The sequence below is a fragment of the Mizuhopecten yessoensis genome, unplaced genomic scaffold, assembly GCF_002113885.1.
Source record: "Mizuhopecten yessoensis strain PY_sf001 unplaced genomic scaffold, ASM211388v2 scaffold4033, whole genome shotgun sequence".
Classification (NCBI taxonomy): Eukaryota; Metazoa; Mollusca; class Bivalvia; order Pectinida; family Pectinidae; genus Mizuhopecten; species Mizuhopecten yessoensis.
Window position 1 is genome coordinate 1,065,629 of NW_018405342.1, and position 10,214 is coordinate 1,075,842.

Sequence of the window (10,214 nt, forward strand, 5' to 3'; positions counted from 1 at the left end):
GGGGGACGGGCACTGAGTTCGGTCATGGTGATATACTAATGTATTACGTTAATACAAATACAAAGCAAAGTCTTTATTAAGTAACGCATATTCTAATGTTTTCCTGATATAGTACTTAACGTTTTGCTTGACAGGTGAAAAAACCCATAACTGTCAGTAAGTACTAGGCGCTAACCCAGCCATTCCTAACACGTCACGGCATAAATGGAAGAAACAATAAACGTATGTCAACATAACCATAAATGAAAGTTGTTCTTAACTTTGGAAGATAATGAAGCAATCCAAGTATAATCATCAAATTTTCCACTAATTTCGAACGTGTAATAACTGCTTTTTATCATATTATAATTTCTAAAAATAAAAGACAATCATATTTCATTTAATTATTTACTTGCATGTTTTGTTTTTTTGTTTGTTTAAAATAGAGATTTATGTCTGATGTCTGCTGTAAAACGGTATGGAGCGTATTATTATTCGTTTTACTTACATCCAATAAGAAGTCTACATCATCAGAATTGTGAGGAAAAATTGAAAATTGAGGAAAATGGTGAAATTATATGAATTTTAAAGAAAATTCTCAGGCTTGGCGGAGTATCCTGAAACCCCCAAAAAAACTCTGGATCAGCCACTGAAAAAATGCGTATCCAACTTTTGGGCCGCAAAGCATATTCAAATACTGACTGGGGGAGCTACTCTTAGACGGGAAAACTTTCCTTTCGGCTGCTTCATGTTCTATAAAGAAGGAAGGATTGGAACTCTTCTACGCGATTATAAATGACGCATGTTCTGTAGTCGCTATACTTTATTGCGTGCTTTTGTTTTCAGTCGAAGACTATTTGTGTCAGCCGGAATTGATATTTCCTCTCCATGGTAACAACCACCATGCTCATCTCGGCTCTTTCCGTCTTTTGAAATCTTTTATTCTGATTGGCTTAATTTTATCACCAAGATATATGGTTATGAATTATTTTACAATTTGAAAGCAGCAAGATTAAACGGAACGAATGTAATTGCAAAAATGGTAAATAAACACCCGGAATTAGATAAGACATCCAGGTCCGTGATGTGTATATACGTCATAATTTGAGGGTTTCTTTATGAACCAATTTACTTTTTCGATAATTCAAGATACATGTAAAGTTTTGTTTTTTGTTACACATATTTTATTTGCAATATTGTTCAACACAGATTTGACGAAAGATTCATCAACTTATTGTATCCCCATTTTGAGCCAAACAGTTGCCGGCTTTCAATGGGTCACCTGGGGAAAAGAATGGTAGGGTAACATAAAGCAAAAGGAGGCGTATGAAGGGGATTCATTGCAGTAAAACAGAAATAACAACTGCTTCATTTTTCCTCAAAGCGACTTTGTAAATAAGACTCTCTGATAGGCTGGTGTATCTTAAAGAATTGAAACTCTCCCACACTCCAAGGCCAGTCAATGACACATGCAGCATCATTAATCATGCATTTTTATTTAATCACATTGTCATTTTACAAGTCAATTTCCATTCTGATTCTAAGTAAAAACAAAGTGAATACTTCACACGCAAGTTGATGACACTTAGCCGGCATGCCATCCGAACAACAACACATAGGTTGTACTGGCGACAAGCTCATGCACAATGACACGTGGTGGACAATCGAACGGGAAGTGGTTGTGAGTGACTGTTACCGGACATTGGGTTAACCCTAAGCCGTTGTTCACTACGACTATTATAGCCGTCATTGGTGGACAATGGTCAGTGTGATTCCTTTTGAACAAAACCTACGAGTACTCACATTGTTGACTTTCTGTATCGCCCTAATCCACTCATTAGTAGGCACAAGGGTTGTTCGCAAACACCTTCCCGAAACACTTAAATTACACTACAGTTATTGGTAACGATTTTACTACCATAAAATAATCATTTCTCATTATTTCCTAATCAAGATCCCATTTATCTGTAGTCCATTCGCTATATACATCATGCACCGGTCAGTTCCTCTCCGGCCGAGATCCGGTCAGTTTGCTCATAAATTTTCGGACACAATTTGGTCCGGCAAGACCAACTGCCATCAGATGACCACATTTGACCTCTATATAGAACATGGGCGATGACCTTACTAATTGTCTGTGACCTTAACAAAGGCGCATGCTTGGACAATGGTGTCGCGGCCTGGTAATAAACAAGCGTAAAAACTGACCACTAAGGCAGTCCAGACAATTTGACCGAATGTAACATTGAAGTTTGAATTTAGGGTCCAGATATCCATATGGGTCAAGTGACACGATTAGGATTAAATTTCACACATATTTGATGAGTATTCTCCTGTCTGGTCCATTTGGGGTCTTTACAGTTTTATTTTGATGGGTTGGCAGCAAGATGAACGCCGTAACAATAGGAGGGATACGCGCATGTATTAGGGACGGCTACATTTCTATGTGTATAGGTGGTTTGAACGTGTTTTACGCCACGGAAATACTACCGCTGTGAGACAATTAAAGAAAAAAAAACTGTTACGAGTCATTGAATTCAACACGTCCTCTAACTGTTTCAGTAATTGTGTATCGCCAACGAAACGATTTTGACAGAATAGCACTCAAATAATCGTAGTCATCTGAGAGATTGGATCAAAGCTATGCACTCTGTTATTATGAGGTGCGCCACTGGCACTGACAAGCGTGAAAATTGCGTCGTAACCTTACCACGATTTTGAGTTTGCAGTCTTAGCTTCATAGTGAGAAACGGAAATGTTAACATGGAACAAAGACCTAAAGCAAGATCATCTAACAAGTGATTAACTTCAACAACATGCATGTCCTTTGCAAATGTAATGATCACCTCTTAGATTTCAGATACATTCATTAAAGTCGGTGCATTTACTGTTAAAGTCTGTTAGAAGACTATCTTTTATAAACAAACAAAATCTTACAGGTCTCAGTGGCAACACTAACAAGTATATAGCCTTCCTTCTGCCGACCAATGGGGATAACTTGCAAAACTAAGTTAGGATTTTTTTAAGTTCCTAAATACAAATAAATATTGCATGGCTCCTAGTCTTTACAGTGGGCGAACCAAGCGTGGAGTTAGATTTGTACGTGTTAGCCAGTCTGTCACGGAGGTGTGGCCAGGCGTAGACACAGTAACAGCACAAACGCAAGCTTCATTGACTTCGTAAAATAAAGAATACTACGGCAAATTACTTGTGTCACAACTCCAACTGATAAAAGTCCAGCGACAGATGGACCATTCGATTGTTTTTTTGTAAATGTTGAAGTTCATTTGGTTTAAATAAATTTGATGGAATTTTTTCAATTGATATGAAAACTACCTTGCTGGATGATTGATTGATAAGGCATTTTATTAATATAATAATTAAATTTCCGCGTATAAAGATTGCGCTGGGATCGCATTGAAATTATGATAATAGAGTCTCGAAAACTTGTCCTTAGTTGCTATTTCTTCATAACCCAGCATTTTCTAAATGTACCTGCATAATAAAACAAAACAAAAGTTACATTACATATCATTTGGAAGGCATATATGTTCATAAAACTATTTTCTTAAAGAAGCGCGTTAAGAATTCCTTATCCCAGTTGTACACTTTAGAGATCGTGTTTATTTTCCTTGTAGCTTTAAGTACAATGATTATATTGTAAATGATCTTGCATCGTATATATATTGTAAGTGTTTATACAAATTGATTTTCACTACTTTGTAAATTTGTTATATGCATTCTATGCATCCATCATATTTATTTGTACTGAATTGCAAACTTGAGTATGTAGTTTTCGAATACTTATATCTACAACAAATAACTTTTTTACAGCATTGGGTAGTTTATTTATTTGTTTATTATATTAATATCAAACGTCGTGTTACGTTTGATAAACGACTTCTGTTACGTCACATGTATTTTATAAGGTTGCATACTTTTCCGCATTTGTTTATATTTAACCATTTTTTTCTAAACATTTTCTTCAGGTTGGTAAGTATGGATTGTGAAAAGATTCATGTAGCACAACCGAAAAATGTTTATATGTGACGTTTCGATGACTAGTACGGTTTGTACAATGTACTCTGTCATCTGTACGGGTTGTCCTCTAATCGATGTCGATTCAGCTACGCTATAAGCGTATGTACAATTAGATGTAATATAAGTACCGAAATGACTCGATTCAGCTACACTTTTTTATACTTGGTCATAGATGTGCAAGAGTCTATGAGCCTCCTCTTCACTGGTCATTTGTCTGATGAAGGTGACAGAGTACGCACCGTGCTAGTCATCGAAACGTCACACATAAACACTTTTTGGTTGTGCTACATGAATCTTTTCACAATATTTAACCACTTGTATTATTATTTATTAATGTATTATTTATTTAACTATTTCTGGGGTTTTATCAAAATGCATTTTACATGTAGTTCTTTACATATTGTATTTAACTTCATGGACTTTGTATTTCTTAATATAAGATTGTATCAACTACGTTGTTCATACAAACGTATTTATAAATATTAATATAGTATACACTTACCATATAAAATACCGATAATATACGAAACGGCTACTTAGACAAAGCGAGGTGTATCTCAAACTCAATAACCCCGAATCACTGATATTGTGACTTTTAGATAAATGTAATCACGTATGACCTTTTTATGTTGCATATATGACTTTATTTCGATTTGTTCTAAAATGTCTGTACATCGTCAGGCGCATCCGATGAAGTATTGTATTTGGTTTTGAACTAGGCCTACCTACATGTACCTTTGGGCAAGGGTTCGTCACATTAGTAATTCGTCTCTCAGTGAAAATGTAAACCTTAGCGTACATGTAATTCGCAGACACTTAAAACCCTTTATCATTCCTTCCACAATAATGACCTTTAATTTATTACATGACGCAACTCCCGTATTCAAGACGTATTTGTCATTTGCCGGGATTTCAAGATACAGATACACAGGTACATGTATCGGTGGTGGCTGATTAGGACCACATTTGCGTGTTTGCCACCTTTTTGCGTTGTCGCTGCGAGGAGACGAAAAGCGCCGTTTTATTTTGTTAAGCGGCACTTGGTTTTTTTTTTTTTTTTTTTGCCTAAAAGTACAGTTTAATTTGGGTTCAACTGTGCCTTTTCGTGGCATCGAACTTCCGTTTAAGAAAATAAAATGGCGTTTTTCGCTTGTCGCAGCGAGGAATAGGGACATGTAGGAAATGCTCCGGCTCAGTAGAGAGCTTTTTGAACCCCAGCCCCTGCAAAACCAGTTTCGAAGTTTGCAAACATGCAACCTTGTCTTCAGCAGCTAGTAAACTTACTAGTACAAACTGCATATATTTGCACTTACATCTTACTCTACAGCCTAACCTGACAGGTCTCCATGTATAACGGCCATAATTTGCAATCCTTTGAAGTATTAAGATGAAGGAGATCACTGGGATAGCGTGATTGGTACCATGTCATTGACCGATAATAATTAGCATTAGGGTTGGGATAATGTGTATAGATTACGCATTGGAAAGTCCGTGGTTTCGTTTAATTCTAAGTGACATTACGCCTTATGTTTTCTGAAAAGGGTAAACATTCAAACATGTACATGTAAAAATAGAACAAACATGGCAAGTCTCATGTCTGCTTTCTCAAAACAAACGGTCCCTTAATGGAGGTTCAATTCATAACCGATTGTTTTAGGAACATTTAAATTGGTCTCTTTACAAATACGCTCTATTAATGGAAATGATTGCATGCTCAAGTTTGACTGCATGTTACATTGGAAGTTGATTTTGCTTACTTTCGTAATGAAAACTCGATACCCCTCCTCCTTTGTATTTTACCTATTCCATATGTCTAATCAAATTCTAAGAACCCTCTAGAGCTAGGAGAATGAATGTAGTCACAGACCAGCTAGTAGCAAACTGGACGTCATTGATGCAATCGATATATATATAGTCTTTATTATTTAGCTTTGTAGGATATAGTTATATTCTACAGCCGTGGGTAGAATATCCATATCCCACATATTTACATAATGACTGACTCTTTTTCCCGCTTTTTACACGAAATTTGGATAAAGCACGGCGTGAACAATTCAAATGCAGCAGAAATTAAGGTCCTATTCGGTAATTACAAAAGAAAAATGATAAAACAAAATCAAAAACAAAAAGCAAACGGAAACACAAACACTTTTCAAATATATAGCTCAAATATAAAGATTAATGCGAGATCTTGAGGGCGAGTTTGTGTAATTATTCTTGTTAATGAGGTTAGATCATTTGCTGACAGCATGATCGCCATAGTCACTCAAAGGGCGTTTTGACGAGCTTTCGATTGTTACTTCATAATGTAACCCCGTCATCTGATCGTGGCGTTATAATAGTAAAAGTCACATTGTTGTACATGCATACAGTCAGTATCAGGCTTTTATCTGTAGTTATTGAATGTTGATATCTGATAATGGTGAAAAGTTTTTATTTTTGGGTATAGAAGATCAGAGAAAACAGATTGACAAGAGTCCATTAGTGAGATTGACTCAATATTCTGGTATGTTTCCAATACTGAAACGGAAGCTGTTAATTTGGCTCCGAATATTATGATATCCATAAAATACTTAGTTTACGATCACGGTTATAATTTCATGGCAAAATAGTGTTTCATGGTTTGATATCTATATTGTCGTTTTGGATTATGCTATAATTAATGTGCTTTTCCCCCAAATTCTCTCTTTCCCGACTCTCACTTTGAGAACATCGACATTCCTTGGATTTGACCTAGATTTACTGCAATTGGCTTGTATCGCCGAAGCAGAATGAGACACTTACCCTTCCAAATCAACTGGTTATATTCCTTCCTTTTCCAGGGTCTCCGTGAAAATAGTTCTCGTGTTTATATTTTCCCTGGTTTCCTCAAACTGAGTTCGGATTGCGGTTGTGTATACTCTATGCCGTGTTGGTTATGTGTGCGTGCTGTCGGATTCTCTGTATTAATCATTTTGGTATTCTGTCTGGGTATACAAATGTATTTTTTGTGTTGTTAATCGTGGCAAGTTCTCTGTTGTTCAAATAAGAATATGGTCAATATGTGTTTACTAAGATCTACGGCTGAAGCTGAAGCCATAACGCACGCACCTGTCACTTTGAAAGCGTCTGACGCAGATTTGTTGGGGTGTAATTATGTGTGGGCTCAGGTGATAAGAATCGTATAACATGTAACATTAAGAATAACGTCTTAACATATCATTACAGACCTCCCGTTTGTGCAATCCATTGTTGCACCACAGCGAAGCGTCTCCTTGTATATAAAAAGATCTTTAATTGATTTTTATTTGACGTATAGCAACATTTTGACTTTGCAACATATTTTTGCTTTATGAATAGCAATAGTTAGTAAACATCAGGGATTGAAAGCTTGCACTTAGAGTGACTGTTGACTTAGAGTGACTGTTGCTATTATTTTTGTTATATTCCCTGTAGAAGCTTTGTGAAAGATAGATATTTTTATTTGGTTATATTTCTATAGTTAACTGATGAACGCAAAGCGCTTATCAGTTGTCTTTGTTTCAAAAAAGATTGGCTCTTGGGGGAATGGTTTGACTTTTACCTCTGCTATTACTTTTGATGATTTATGATACTTCTATGTAAGAAATTATAAACTGGTGAAGAATAATTATGGTCGATACATTTAAATATAAACTCATCTGAATAAATATTGAACATATGATAGACTGAAGCTATATTAAATGATGTAGTGTGCCTCGGAATTAACAATTTAACCAATAGATGATTAAGATTGATCATACAAGTAAATTCAGACTCAGGTACAGCAAACTAGCGAGTAGAATATTCCAGGCAGCATTATATTCGGATGAGTAAGCTGCCATTGTGTGTATGCATCGTAAACGTGGAAACTCTCCCACATGGAAATGTTCGCGTTGACTCTACACACTCATTACAGTGTGGAAATGTTCGCGTTAACTCTATACACTCATTACAGCGTGTAAATGTTCGCGTTAACTCTATACACTCAATACGGTGTGGAAATGTTCGCGTTGACTCTACACACTCATTACAGTGTGGAAATGTTCGCGTTAACTTTATACACTCAATACGGTGTGGAAATGTTCGCGTTAACTCTACACACTCATTACGGTGTGGAAATGTTCGTGTTGACTCTATACAAACATTACAGTGTGGAAATGTTCGTGTTGACATTATACAATCATTACAGTGTGGAAATGTTCGAGTTGACTCTATACAATCATTACAGTGTGGAAATGTTCGTGTTAACTCTATACACTCAATACGGTGTGGAAATGTTCGTGTTGACTCTATACACTCAATACAGTGTGGAAATGTTCGTGTTGACTCTATACACTCAATACAGTGTGGAAATGTTCGTGTTGACTCTATACAATCATTACTGTGTGGAAATGTTCGCGTTAACTCTACACACTCATTACAGTGTGGAAATGATCGTGTTGACTCTATACACTCATTACAGTGCGGAAATGTTCGCGTTAACTTTATACACTCAATACGGTGTGGACATGCTCGCGTTGACTCTACACACTCATTACAGAGTGGAAATGTTAGCGTTAACTTTATACACTCAATACGGTGTGGACATGCTCGCGTTGACTCTACACACTCATTACATTGTGGAAATGTTCGCGTTAACTTTATACACTCAATACGGTGTGGAAATTTTCGCGTTGACTCTACACACTCATTACATTGTGGAAATGTTCGCGTTAACTTTATACACTCAATACGGTGTGGAAATTTTCGCGTTGACTCTACACACTCATTACATTGTGGAAATGTTCGCGTTAACTTTATACACTCAATACGGTGTGGACATGCTCGCGTTGACTCTACACACTCATTACAGAGTGGAAATGTTAGCGTTAACTTTATACACTCAATACGGTGTGGAAATGTCCGCGTTAACTCTATACACTCATTACCATGTGGAAAAGTTCGCGTTAACTCTATACAATCATTACAGTGTTGAAATGTTCGCGTTGACTCTATACAATCATTACAGTGTGGAAATGTTCGTGTTAACACTATACACTCATTACAGTGTGGAAAGGTTCGCGTTAACTCTATACACTCAATACAGTGTGGAAATGTTCGCGTTAACTCTATACCCTCATTACAGTGTGGAAATGTTCGTGTTAACACTATACACTCATTACAGTGTGGAAATTCTATACACTCAATACGGTGTGGAAATGTTCGCGTTATCTCTATACAATCATTACAGTGTGGAAATGGTCGTGTTGACTCTATACACTCATTACAGTGCGGAAATGTTCGCGTTAACTTTATACACTCAATACGGTGTGGACATGCTCGCGTTGACTCTACACACTCATTACATTGTGGAAATGTTCGCGTTAACTTTATACACTCAATACGGTGTGGAAATTTTCGCGTTGACTCTACACACTCATTACAGAGTGGAAATGTTAGCGTTAACTTTATACACTCAATACGGTGTGGACATGCTCGCGTTGACTCTACACACTCATTACAGTATGGAAATGATCGCGTTAACTTTATACACTCAATACGGTGTGGAAATGTCCGCGTTAACTCTATACACTCATTACAGTGAGGAAATGTTCGCGTTGACTCTATACAATCATTGGAAATGTTCGCGTTGACTCTATACAATCATTACAGTGTGGAAATGTTCGTGTGAACTCTATACACTCATTACAGTGTGTAAATGTTCGCGTTAACTCTATACAATCATTACAGTGTTGAAATGTTCGCGTTGACTCTATACACTCAATACAGTGTGGAAATGTTCGTGTTGACACTATACAATCATTACAGTGTGGAAATGGTCGTGTTGACTCTATACACTCATTACAGTGTGGAAAACTTCGCGTTAACTCTATACAATCATTACAGTGTGGAAATGTTCGAGTTGACTCTATACACTCATTACAGTGTGGAAGTGTTCGCGTTAACTCTATACACTCAATACGGGGTGGAAATGTTCGCGTTGACTCTATCCACTCATTACAGTGTGGAAATGTTCGAGTTGACTCTATACACTCATTACAGTGAGGAAATGTTCGCGTTGACTCTATACACTCATTACAGTGCGGAAATGTTCGCGTTAACTTTATACACTCAATACGGTGTGGACATGCTCGCGTTGACTCTACACACTCATTACAGTATGGAAATGATCGCGTTAACTTTATACACTCAAT